General features: G+C 33.2%; 1 long non-coding RNA gene across 1 annotated transcript; it reads right to left on the bottom strand.

The window, feature by feature from the left end:
* Positions 1–2,402: 2,402 nt before the first annotated feature.
* On the bottom strand, positions 2,403–11,186 carry LOC122038477. The gene is made up of 4 exons (XR_006127876.1): positions 10,825–11,186; positions 7,149–9,588; positions 6,102–7,046; positions 2,403–2,856 (listed from the first exon to the last, which is right to left on the bottom strand). It is a non-coding gene; the product is annotated as an uncharacterized LOC122038477 (long non-coding RNA).
* Positions 11,187–14,110: the final 2,924 nt, after the last annotated feature.

Here is a 14,110-nt window from a genome sequence, read left to right as displayed (position 1 = left end):
CCATCGACCCTAAATCCTAAACACTAATGCAAGGAAGAAACTTAAAGATAAATAAGAGAAGATTAATACACATACATGGGAACACAAGGTAGATGGTCAATGAAGAAGGTTTCTTTCTTCTTTGATGACTAAAGCAAAGAGATGATTAAATTGGATTTTGAAAAGCAATATAATAGTATTTTATTATTTAGGCAGGATTTTTACTACCCTAAACCCTAATAAATCAGCTACTGTGTGATTATGAGGTCCAAACTCATCCGATTCAAACCCAATCGATTTAGGTCCTAAAACCCTAAATTGATCAAACTTAAGAGTGGCACTATAATCTCATAGAGGGGCGGGTGGAGTCTAGCGTTGTTTTGATGAAAAATAAAAACGAAATGTCCCTTTAACAATTTCAATAAAAAAGGAATGCCCTTTTAATTTTTGCCGAAAACTTTTCTTCAATAAGATTATTTATGAAATTTCAAATTTGGACTAGTAAATATTATATACGATAACATATAGTCTAGTCAATTGTGACAGTTAGTTTTCTCTACTAGAATAACACCAAATGTCTAGTTTCAAACTTTCATGATATTTTGACATTTTTAAAGTTCTTGATGAAAAGCTAGTGTCATAGGATGTTTTGCTACAACAAGCTTAGAATTTTTTTTCACCATGTATACCATTTTACATCAATTTTGATACAAAATAGAATCTTGGTTTAAATTCGTGAAACCTAACTTTTTGTTAGATACAATTTTGTTGTTTGACAACGCTTAGCAATTTTTTATGATCCTGAGATGCTTATCATGCATAGAGAAATGTAATTAAAATGTATTTAATTTAATTGATTATCTCTATAAATTTGCACACTCAATTTCATAGATGAAATTTATACTATGATGCTTGAAATTCCCGGCAGACACATATCCTCGAAAAAAAAACCCTCCTACACCCTCGCCTCTGACCCCATGATTTATTTCCCTTCAGATAACTTGGGAATGAGATGTGAGAGGCATCTGAGATGAGCATAATCACCTTTTGCTATAATTGAAATGTATGATTATATGCTTGATTTTGATGAAATAATGGCACAACTATGAATTTTGATGTTCAGGTAAAAAGTTTAAATTAAATTTTTGGACAAACAATTTAAATTAGATTTTACCTACTTTCATGTGTTTGAACGTACATGGCCTCCATGGATACACAAGTTGAGATGACTTAACACGGTCAAGGTCATAATTAACCTGATAGCTTGGTTCCATGTAAATTGGAGAAGAATGGTTGGCATACCCCTAAAAATTACAATATAAAGGCATCAAAGTGTAATTGTGTGGCCTACGTACGTGGACCAAGAGGGATAACACTAAAAGAGAGTTGAAGGTTCGTTGCATCCAAGGAACAAATAACTTGATCAGAGATGAATAGAGGCAAACTAGATAAATGGAGCAAGAAGGATGTCGTGGAAGGAGAGTCAAGCTCTCAATGCATCCTAGGGATGAGAAGTATCATGGGAGAAGATCTCATGGCAGAAGACGAAGACAACTGCAAGATGAATTTAGGTAAACTTGATCATTAAATGAGCATGGATAGATCTCAATTTAGGTAAATTTGATCATTAAATGGGTCATAATCAACATATCAATCGACTGAAGAAGTCTCTAGTTGACTAGCGGTTGAGTCAACTAAGTAATTGACTCAACTTTAATTAGAATGAAAGCTCTCTTAAGATCAATTGACTAGTGTTGGTTCAACCAACAAGTGACTATGATTAATCAACTAATGAACTTAGATAAAGCAATCATTGAAGAAATTGATTGTACTGCAGGGTATTGGATATTCCCTTCAGTGGAATGAAAAATCTAAAATGATGGTTGCTGGATAAGGAGCTGCTCGCGCTTCCAAATGTACTTGATGGGTGAACCGGGTGGGAGACCACCCGCTTTGAGGATTAGTTGAAAGTGAAGAAACTGTTGTGATCAAGGATCACAATGTTTTGGTGAGTCACAATGGACTAGAATATTTAATTGACTATTGAGCAATCAGCCAAATGTAAGGGAACAAACAAATGCTTTTGTTCAATCTTCAATCAACTAGAATTAGTTATAGCAGACTTAAGGATTGAGCAATTGATTAAATGAAATTTCAAGTTAATTGGGAATTTAAGTTAGTTAATTGTTTAGTCATTATAGAGGGAAAAAAGCATTACAGTGAATTATATCCTCAGCACGATTTACTTCCTTCAGTTCAAGAAAATGGGACTACGATATAGCTATCCTGAGTTCTAAATTTGTATGGCTAACCAAAATTCTTCTATACAATCATCATTCAGTATCAAAAATAAATTTTCAGGACTACCATCGTTAGGTATCAGCACGCACAGTGGATTGAACGATTTCAAAAGGATGGCCTGAAACAGAAAATAAGATCCTTGCATCTCCCAGCTATACAAGGCATATGACATTCTTGTGGAATAATTAACTACTAAGATCAAATTAGTTATGAGAAATATAGCTTGAGCACATACAGGGCATGAAGAGCTTTACTTCAACCCCAGGTACAGTTCAAGAGGTGAAACCAAAAGTTTCACTGGTTGAAGTTCAATGGACAAATTACGTCCCTTGTTGTGAACAAAACTAAACAACTCTCGTCCCAAGAGATGTTCAAAAGCCTATAAGAACCCTCAGACACAAACTGTCTCATCTTTATACTCAAAAAGAATTCATTTCAGCAACTGCCTTTAACACCAATCATAAATGGAGCAAATTTTGACTTACCTTTCATGATAATTGAAGTTGTATGAATTCCGATCTTTACATTTCAACCTATTCGTGCACACCAGAATGTATAGTTCCAGAATCGAGACTCCTGCTCAGTCATCAGTCATGTTTCAAACACCATGAATGCTCATACAGACTTATTTAATTGTTATAGAATATATAATCAAAAATCCAAGATAAAAAAAATACTATAAAGAACACATGAAACCCAATGACAATTTGAGGTTGCTTCATTGTCATCCCTAAGTTGTGTTAGTTCCAACTAGTTGGGGAGTTTATCCTAATAAAATTTATCCTCATTAAAGGCAAAAATATTTGAATAACTTGACCAATGTTATCTACTCTGTCCCCTACCTATCCTCCGCACCCCTTCGACTCCAAACTGATCTAATTTATCTACCTATACAATCTATTGATTGTCACCTCATCATAGTATTCTTTTTCTCATTTAGCATTCTAGAGTTACACTTAATTAATGTGCATATTAGTTTTTTCTTTTATTGTTAAAACTAACAATCTGTTTAGCATTGTATTAAAATATTTTGCATGTTGTTTCCTAATTACTTGCCACACTTATTCATAAGTATCACCACTAATGTCACAATATTATAAAGTTTTCCACACCATTCCTTTACCGTCATCAATACTTTTTCTATCAATGATGACTTCAAACATCAATTTTCTGAAAATTTTGTTTCATCAATTATTCAAATATCAGGAGCAAAAACAAGATCTAAACATGATATTCATTGACTCTAAGAGAAATTATATGGAGAATTCTAGAAAAGAGAAGTGTTAGCGTAACATATATTGAACTAATTAAAGATATGTACGAGGATGTAACGACTAGAGTAAAGATTTTAGGTGGAGTAACTGAAGCATTTCCAATAAAAATAGCGTTACATCAAGAATCATCTCTAAGTCCCTATCTTTTTACACTAATTATGGACGAACTCATTACAAACATTCAAGATGCAATACCATGGTGCATGTTGTTTGCAGATGATATTGTTTTGGTGGATGAAATACGTGAAGGAGTAAATGTCAAACTAGAATCTTGGTGGGAAACACTAGAAGGGAAAGGTTTTAGACTTAGTAGAATAAAAACAGAATATATAGAATTTAAGTTTAGCAATATTAGACGTAATGAGATAATTGTTAAGATAGGAGATGATGAATTGCTCGGAACCAAGAGCTTTAAATATTTAAAAACATTTTTACAAAATGATGGAGGAATTGAGAGAGATGTCTTACATAAAATACAAGCAGGATGGTTGAATAGAGGAGAGCGTCGAGTGTTCTATGTGATCGTAAAGTACCTCTAAAACTTAAAGGAAAGTTTTACAAAACCGCAGTTAGACCTGCTATGTTATATGGAGCTGAATGTTGAGCTATGGCTCAAGCACATGAGCAAAAGATTAGAGTTGCAGATATGAGGATGTTAAGGTGGATGTGTAGACATACGAGAATGGACAAAATACGAAATGAGAGTATTATAGAAAAAATCAGAGTAACATCTATTGAGGGAAAACTAGGAGAGAAGCGTTTAAGATGATACAGGCATATACTTAGACGACCAATAAATACTCCAGTTAAACGATGTGAAATTATGACAAACACACATCAAACGAGGAAGAGGTAGACAAAATAAGACTTGATTAGCAACAATAAAACAAGATAAAATTTATTTAAATATAGATGATGATATAGTAGGAGATAGAGCTCAATGGCGTAAAAGGATCCATATAGTCGACCCCACCTAGTGGGATAAGGTTTAGTTATTGTTGTTGTCCTATTCATTTTCAATCACCCTTTGTAAAATTTGCTGATATGAACATCAATTTATTTTTCTATGATTAGACCAAAATCATGTCACCTTTATTCATATGAATAGTTAACCAAAAAATACTTTCCTCCCTTTCTTAAGCATCTTCTCAAAATTTTGTCAAATAACTTAACCAGTTACATATCTCCTAAATTCAATATGAATATATTTGAAAGTCAAAACTACAATTTTACCCCCATTTGATTTAATATTATAAATAAATATATATATATATATATATAATTTCTAAACTTATCATAATTGTCAATCTCTGGATCAAAATTTTACGTATAGTAGTTATAAAATAGTTTGTGAAACAAAACTTTCAATCATTTCTTAATTACTGTATTTATCCATAAGGATCTTTTTGGTTTAATTTTCATGCAACTAATGATATACTTATTCTCTAAAAAAATCCCTAATTAAGAAAATTGATAATTATCTTCTTCCCCACTTATATCTCTATTGACATCTAGATTGTTTTTTTGAGTCCCTTACAATTATTTAGTACAATTTGCTTTATGATATGTTTGTAATAGCCATCAGATTGCCTAAGAATTCCCACATAAAATAAGTATTCCTATGTTGGGTTACAAAAATGAACTTGAAATACCAATTGTCATGGAATTGTTATTCCCAATTCATGCTCCTTAGCTAACCCTTGCTTTGCACCAAGGAATACTTATTATTATTCTATTTTATTTTTGGTGGCTTGTTGGATGATACTTGACACAATTACCACAAAATATATAGACCAATAAATCAATACCATAATTAAGTAATTGTTTCTTTTTCATATCACTTCCCAATCTCCAATCAACATGTAGATCTATTGAGCAAGCAATAGACTTATCAAATTCAAAGTGAATTTGATTGTGAACAAGTTCTAACGTAATAGATTTTTCATAAGGATATTGAATAGTTAGTAGTAAACGATTTATGTGAGATAAGGTACTTATGACACTTTGACCAATGAACCTTGTAGTCCATGTTGTTTGTTGACCATAATTCATGAACCCAGTCACCATCGAAAACATATTGTAGATATTCATGAATAAATTGATGTTTTTTTCTCTTGTTTGAAAGGGCTTATATATCTAGAATATTCTAATCATATTCTATTATTAGTGAAATAATTTGAGAAGAAGTTGTCAATAATAACAGGTTGGGCCAACCTATTAGGCTGGTCAAGTCGAATGCAGCAAGCAGGACGATCGAGCCGGTCGAACCTTGTAAAACTAGGTCTAATTGAAATCTAATATTTTGTGTTTTATAACCAAGAAGCCTCTCAGCATTCAACCACCCATGATATATCAACTTTATTTTGAATACAAAATATCTAACTGATAGTACAGCCCATAATTAATGCTAATGCTTCCAAATGTGGGAGACAAAGTAGATATACCAATTCCATGAAGACCATAGAGCATTTACTCAAATTTACAGATAATCACAATCCCAGGAAAAGCAATGTTATGAATAAACAGCAAATGGCACGAGTAACAAACCTTGGAGGACTGACTCTTGGGCTGTTGCTGGCAAAATAATCTGGGAAATCTGAGATTTTCCAGGGATCAAACCAGATTCTAAATTTATAGAAGCCACAGCTAGGAATCTGAAGGAAAATTTCTCAAAAGATGAACTAAAAACTAAAAGTACAGTGCTTCAATCTTGAAAAAAAAAAAAAGAAGATAAATAAACTTACAGAAACTGCACCAAGTTGCTAATTGTTCCATTGATATATAAAACAGAATCCAGGATTTTTTTGAGCTTTCATTTAAAATGTCTTGCAAACACTCACAGTTTTACTCATTAACTAATTACTGCACAACTCAATGATCATGAAAATAATAATAATGAGAAAGAAATTTGTGCATTCTCCTATTTGAACTGGAACTATGTGAACTAAGATGGCATATCCATGCATCCTAGAGCGTTTTGCATCTCATAAATACAAGTAAATCATGATACTAGATAATCTCATATAAAAATCATGAATCCTAGAGCATTTTACATGTCATCTATCCAGGTATATCCATCATAACAACAATAATCTCACATCAAAATCATACTGGTAATTGAATTTATACAGAAGACTTGCAGGACTATTTTTCCAGTACAAGTAGCAACCTCTGCAGTTTTGGTTATTAATCCTCTCTGACAAGCAAGTTACACAATAATATTGAATGTACACAGTGAGATCAAGAGGATGATAAGTGAATTGAATTCTGCAACATATTTAGAGGGGAGACCTAAATCTTTTGGCAAGTATAATATGTGCTCCATCAATTTGATAACATATCAAAATGATGAAAACTGAGGATTAATTGTTTGGAAAGATATTAGACTTGATAAGAAATTCATGATAAGTTAGAGAAGGAAAAAAAAGTAGTTTTTCTGCGAGAAAACTTGGATCGGACTCTTTCTCTTTTATCAAGAAGTTGGTCTGCATCCTGAAAAACATAAGTAACTTGCTCAAGTAAAAACAACAATGAATGGAAGAAAAACTAGGAAGTTAAAATATGGTTTGGAACTTGTGAAATTAGGATGTATACCAAAATCATGTATACCGAAATATCCTGTTTAATCATGCTCATTGTTTACTGGAGGGTCTTATTTGAAAAAAGAACAATGTGGTTTGTGCTCCACTTGAAAATTCCTCCCTTCCACTGATTTCTCTATTCTATACTAAGATCAATAAAATTCTCTGCAAATCAGAATAACAATTTAATAGTTCCAGTTCAGATATTAGTAGACATTCTATTTTCTTAGACATTTTAAGCTCACAAGTATCATGCTATTCACTTGGATGAAATAAGAGGGTAAGGGAAGGAAAAAGAATTGAATTGCCAAATCATCTTGTTTACTTGGAAGGAAGATAAGGGGAGAAAAAATTATCATCTCATCCAAATCTTCCATTTTATAGCAGCCAAAATTAAATGGAAGTAGAGGGAAAAATCTATAACTAACATAAGTGACTTGCTTTCACATTGGTTGAAATATGATAAATGTATTTCTTACTTTGTTTCCCTTAAAACTATTTCCTTTCTTCCTTACTTCCTTCCCACTAAATAAACACAGAACAAATGCATGGGCTATCTACCCATCATGAAATTTTAACAATCAGAAAAACAAAGAAGATTGAAAAAACCCAAGAAGGTTTGATAAAGATCTAACCACACACACACACAAAACATTGCTATATACTTAGAGATCTCTTACTAACAAATGCACAATAGAACAAGACAACAAAAAATAAACCAGTGAAAAGGGTCAGAAAACAAGAAACATAATACTATACCATAAAATCAAATCAGGGCGTTGACTTTTCAAATCTTCAAGGACCAAGTCAACCACCTGAACAACAAGAAGGACAATTGTGTATGTCTAGTGGAAAGATGCTAAAGGACCTTTCTTGATCCTTGTGGACCAAGGAGGAGGATAGAGCTGTTACAAGCATTTGAAATGGAGTTCATGATAAGGAACTTCAATTTTCTGAAAATGAATGAAAATTTTTTTCTTAGAGATCCAGAAATGAACAAAGTGAGAAATGGTAGAATCTACCAAATCCATAATGGCAAAGAAAAAATGGAGGATTTGAGGTGGGAGATCAGATAGTACTTCGGTAGTTGCTCTCAGAGGATTTGAACATTGCATGGATATAGTTAGGGTCATAGAGCCTAGATTGAACAAGAGCAAGGGCTTTCTTGGCATCCATGGAAGAAATTGGACAAATGATCTAATGGGCAGTAAACTGAATAATAATACAAGGAGTATAAGTTCTCTATGTTAGCGTAAGTATACCATACATGATGAGTTAGTAACAAGCAACAAGTCATGAGAATAATCTCTAATCATTATATAGATAGCAATTCTATACATGCATCCTCGTAGAAGAAAAATACTACATGCATGCATCAATATAAACAATGAGTACGAATCAAATAAAGCATGCATGCCATGAACACATAGGATTTATATTTCATAATATGCAAGAAAAAGAATTTAAAGGTAATAAAAGGCTTCCATTAAATTACAGAACAAAAGCCTTATCAGAAGGCTTGACTCAAGATCAAGCCTTAACCTATGATGATCAACAAGGTGCAACAGGGCACATTTGGCATGAATCTGAGCTCAAAATCTTGAAAAAAAAAAAAGTAGAGATATACTAAGCAAACCAATGAGGTTGCAATGGTGCTGATTTGGCACAAACATGAGTTCTTCATAGCCACTAAGTACTTTTAGCTCGATTTGGCACTGATATGAGATCTTCATAGCCAATAAGTACCTTTAGCCAAAAGTGTTTTATGGCCCTAAAGGACTCAAAATATTGAAAGAACAGCACAATCAAACTTAAGGACCATAGGAGGTGAAATTGTATTACTTTTGGTACAAAACCAAAATCTGTTAGGTCATCAAACACTTTTAATCAAAAGTACATAATGAAAGGATTTGCCCTTTGGCTTCTTAATGCGGTTCGGTTTAAACAGACATAGAAAGATTTAGTACTTTGTTTGGGTGAGTAGAAGGAAGTTCAACATTTCAATTTGCACAAGTGGTGGGAAGGGGTATTTTGGAATACATACTCCCTTTGATAAATACAAATACTAAAGTAGAATGCATCTTCTTTAATGAGGTGATATCGAGAATAATGTTAGAAAAATAATATTGAACAAATTTACAGAGAATAAGGATACCTTTGATCTTTTACAAATAAGAATTAAGCTGCACGAGAAGCTCTTGCTCTGATATTTAAAATGCATAAGTCACCTTTTCCACCTAATGGACAATGACAGAAAGAGTGGCTTCCCATATCAGAGGATATTTATCATGCTTAGGTAAACATACACTATTTAGAAGCTTGTTGACTATTTCCTAGAGCTATGGTGGACCCATATTCTGTGATGGACCCTTAACAAAGAGGCTCTGCTTCAGAATCTGTAAATTTCACTATTGTTGTTCCTTACTTCTCTTTGTACATTCATCGCTTTTATTCTGTCAGCAAAATCAACATAAGACTATAATCAACAAAAGATAGAACCCAATAGCTCTTAAACTTTAATTACAATGAAATATGTCATTTGAGTTTAAAAAAAAATCAAAGTTGAGCCATTGATTGGATAGGGCATTAGAGCATCCACAGTCGTGGCCACCCTATATATCTTTCCACTATCAAAAAACCTCTCAACAACTTCTTCATGGGTCCCATATTTTTTCATTATATATTTTTTATCTCTCCTTCATATTTTACCTTATATATAATTAAAATTTTATAATTATAAAAAAATTACATTTTTATAATTAAGTTTTTCATTACATTTTCTCATTATATTTTTTATCTCTCCTTCAATGTCAGTGCCTCGCTATCATTGAGCTCTATTTTGTTTTTTTTAATAAGAAATATTAAAAATTAATTTTAAAAAATTACTGACAACGGAGCCGCTCGCAGAGCCGCTCCGTCCACGTCACCAGTGGGAGCTCCGAGCTCCCATTGGAGATGCTCTTAATAGAGTGAGCTCTTAGCCACTACTCTAGTTTAATGGTGGAACATCTAACACGTTCACTATCCCTCCTATGCCTAAGCATAACATCATGTTTATTTAAATATTTAACATAGAATCATTTTTTCCTAAAAGATACACAAATAGCAATCTTAAAATTGTGATATGAAATATCATATAATGTTGGAAAACACAATCAAAATATACTATTCTAATAAATTACCAAAATTTGTTATTACTCACATAGACAATGTCTCATGTATTATATATTAATTATGTCAACAAGTACCACATCATGTTGATGACATGACACTCACATTTGGAATGGTACAATGTAGGTCAAGATGAATTGAGATAATATTATTTTGTTTTTATAGTTGGTATCCATACAAGATAATGTCAAACTTGTATCAGTCCAAATGTAACACAATCTAAACTTACATAGTTGTCTTTTTTTCCTTTTATTCCCTTCCACCTTTAATTTGTCACTGACATATCAGAACGTCAACAGGATATTAAAACGATATCATTTTAGTCAAAGACCTAAAACTCCAATAAGGTTAGAGATTTTATGCTTACAAACTCAAGAAACGCATAAATGCTGACAAACATCTACACTATTATTTAGCTAATTATAAATTCAAATGAGCTTGACTAAGTTCGTTTTCAACTTTCATCACCCTGCCTGTACAGTAGAATTGACGAAGACACTCCGCTTAAGTGTGCAGACCTTGGATTCGCAGCTACGTCACACTGGGAGTTGATCGACTGCGATTCCATAGGAGCAAAAAGCCGCGACAGAGGTTGCAGCAGGTGGGAAGGCGCCAAGAATCTATAGATGCGAAGAAATTAGAGGCGGTGGCGGCGGCGACGGATTCAACTCACAGCGGTGATGCTTGTAAGTGAACACGGAAAAGAACTCAATTAGCGCAGATGTGTACGAGTAGGGGACGCGGAGATGAGTTCTGTGGATGGAAACTAAGGAAGTTCGGCATCGGCGACGGGATCGATCGCCGGTGGCAGTTGCAGGAAGGGAGGCGAGACGTAGCGAGGGTTTATAGTTTGAGATTTCAAGTGGAGCACAAACCCCATTGTTCTATTTTTTTCAAATAAGACCATACAAAATCGACTTCCAAATAATCCTAATTTGTTTCAAAATTTTCACACATGAGTTCTGTTCGAAGGGGCAAAAAAGTAACTCCCTCATCCCCAAACATTCCTTACTATCGACCCCATAGAAGGATAAGAGAGTAAATCATGATAATCAAGTGATCTCTCTGCTTAGAAAGATATTTGAAATATGTCAATGTAAGAAGCATCAAATAATTAAATTTAATTTTGATAATGACAAAAATTTAAAGTTAAGATATGTTATGATCTAATAAAGTTGATTAAGTGTGTATGTAGCTCAACTAAGAAAGATCTAGTAGGTCAAGTTAACTGGATACTAGGCAAGTGGAAATTCTAATATGTCATGTAGTGCCTAAAACCTATTTTAGTAAATTTAATTAAATTGAGTTTTAAATTTTGATTTATTTATTTATTTTAAATTTAATTATGTATCATAATTATACTTATACTAAAAGGGGATGAGTAATTAACATGTTAAGTAATAAATTAACTGACCCGACCTAATTTGTTAGAAAAACTTATCTTCCTTACCTTTTTAAATATATTTCTTGATGAGAGAAATTAAGGCACATACAGACATCCAAACCCTAACAATCTTTGAAAAGATTGAGGAGGAACCTTGTCGAAGCGTTTAACGTCGTTTCCCCTACATCTCACTAAGTATCTTTTTGGACGCAAAATGCTAAGACAAATTTTCTAATATACTTGTCTGCACTATATGGGTTGTAGTATGGATGTTTTGAGGTTGGTTGTATGCCTTATTGTTAATAAGTATATTTTTCCTCCCAATTGTTGCAAGGTTTTGATGAAGTTCTATGACTTTCTTGCTCGAAAATTTTCATTCTAGAATCTGTTTTTGTTTTGGGAAGTTCGGCTACTGTAGGGATGCTGGAAAGGGAGGGGGTTTGGAGGGGTTGAGAAGGTATGGGCAAGGTGAGGAAAAAGGGCTGGAGGGGCTAATTCTGATTTGTTATTTGGTGGATAAATCTTTTCTAATATTGTGATTGTCTTTTTTTTTGTTGGTTTTCTAGTTACCTGTATGTTGATTTGTGTTTCCACAATTTTTAATCAGAATTTTGTCCATTTATATAGGCTCGGGTAACTAATTTCTTTTAGTTGGTAATGTGAGAATAGGATTTGCTACGATATGATTGAAACCAGAAATGACTCAAAAAAAAAAAAATAGAGTTTTAAGTGTAAATTGATCGAAGGAAAGGTTGAGACATTTTAACATGTTTAAAGGAGATCAATAGGTTCTATACTTGTTAAATCTATTTGATTGGAAGGTTTAAGGTCTAGAGAGTGATCAAAGAATTATCAGTGGTTAAATAAAAATATAGATGAATATTATCAGGGGCAAACCCCTCCTTAAAGATTTTATTTTTAATTTATGACTAAGCACATTTAATGTATTTAATATAGCATGTAGTAACGGCTTTTATTGTTATGCATGAAAAGCAAACCGTTTTGTGTTTAGCAACAACTCTTAATGCATGAAAAGTAAATTGTTTTGTTTTAGCATGTAAAGCCAATTATCTTATTCTTTATTTATGACGGCCAATGCACGAAAAGTAAGTTATTTTTTTGCTGAATGTGGCAATGTAACGGGTAAAGGAGTTTAGCTTATAGGATACTAAAATTCTTTATCAAATTAGAAGAAAAGATATTGTGGAACTCGACTTAGAGGATACCGAGAAACACTATCAAACCTAGTATTATGGTAAGGATCCGACTTAGAGGATATTGGAATCCTTACCAAAGCTTATGGAACCCATCTTAGAGGATATTGGGGAAAACTACCAAGCCTAGTACTAGGAAAAATATTTAGCCAAACAAACACAGATTGAGGTAAAGGAGCCACTTTCAATGAGCTATACTCATTTAAATATTCTGAAGTTTTAGATTGGTGCAAAAGTAAATGTTTGATGTTAGTTTATTACCGTTTGAAGGTGCATGGAATTAATGGCAGCAAGAATTTAAATTTTCATTTTAAATGTTCAAGATATTTTCTTAACGATATATTAAAAAACGTGTGTATGTACAGTTATTTCTTATTATAAAATATTGAACTTGCTGGGTCTTTAAATTTACTAGGCTCATATGGTGCAGGTAATGAGGGGGCAGAGGGTCTTGATAGGTGTGCTAGCTTGTACTAGGCAGTGCACACTTAGTGGCCTTTTTTATTTCAGTTTATTGCATTTTCCGCATTAGGATGTGGAGTTTTCCTTCACGAGACGATGATGAGTTGATTGTTAGATGTTTTGGGCCCCTTTAATTGGTTGGTTGCACATTTTGATTTTTTGGGTATTTATTTACTACTATGATGTTCAGACATAATTTTTATTGGGTTTCTTATTGAACATATTCGAAATGCATAACCTCAGAGTTGAGTTAGCTAAATTGAGAAATTTCGGATGTTTGGTACTACATGTTTTATGTTTTAAAAAAATTATAAAATGTTAAGATGTTTTAGTTGGTATCGATTCGGATTAACGGTGTGTCGCTGCCAATTGTGAGAAGCTCAAGAAATCAAGCCTCAAAGTCTGTAAATTTAAAAGTTCAGATAAAATTTTATTTAACTAGTTACACTAAGGAATTTAAGAATTTAATTGATATGTCTTTTATCTTAAAATACATGTGGTTTATGTGCTTATTTTGGACTGTGTACAGAGATGCCTCCTAGATGGTACATAAGGAGGAATAGGGGGCATGGGGAGGAGAGGCATGAGAAGGCGCAGCCTCCTCTGCCTCCACCGCCACTTCCATCTGGCAATGGGGATCGAGTGCTTCAAACGCCGCCATCGCCACTGTAGTCTAGCATTGGAGATCGTGTGCTTCAAGGGATGGCTTAGTTGTTGGAATGACACATTGAGATTGCTCGCAGA

Source organism: Zingiber officinale, chromosome 1A (genome assembly GCF_018446385.1).
Source record: "Zingiber officinale cultivar Zhangliang chromosome 1A, Zo_v1.1, whole genome shotgun sequence".
NCBI lineage: Eukaryota > Viridiplantae > Streptophyta > Magnoliopsida > Zingiberales > Zingiberaceae > Zingiber > Zingiber officinale.
This window is presented reverse-complemented; position numbering and strand designations above follow the sequence as displayed.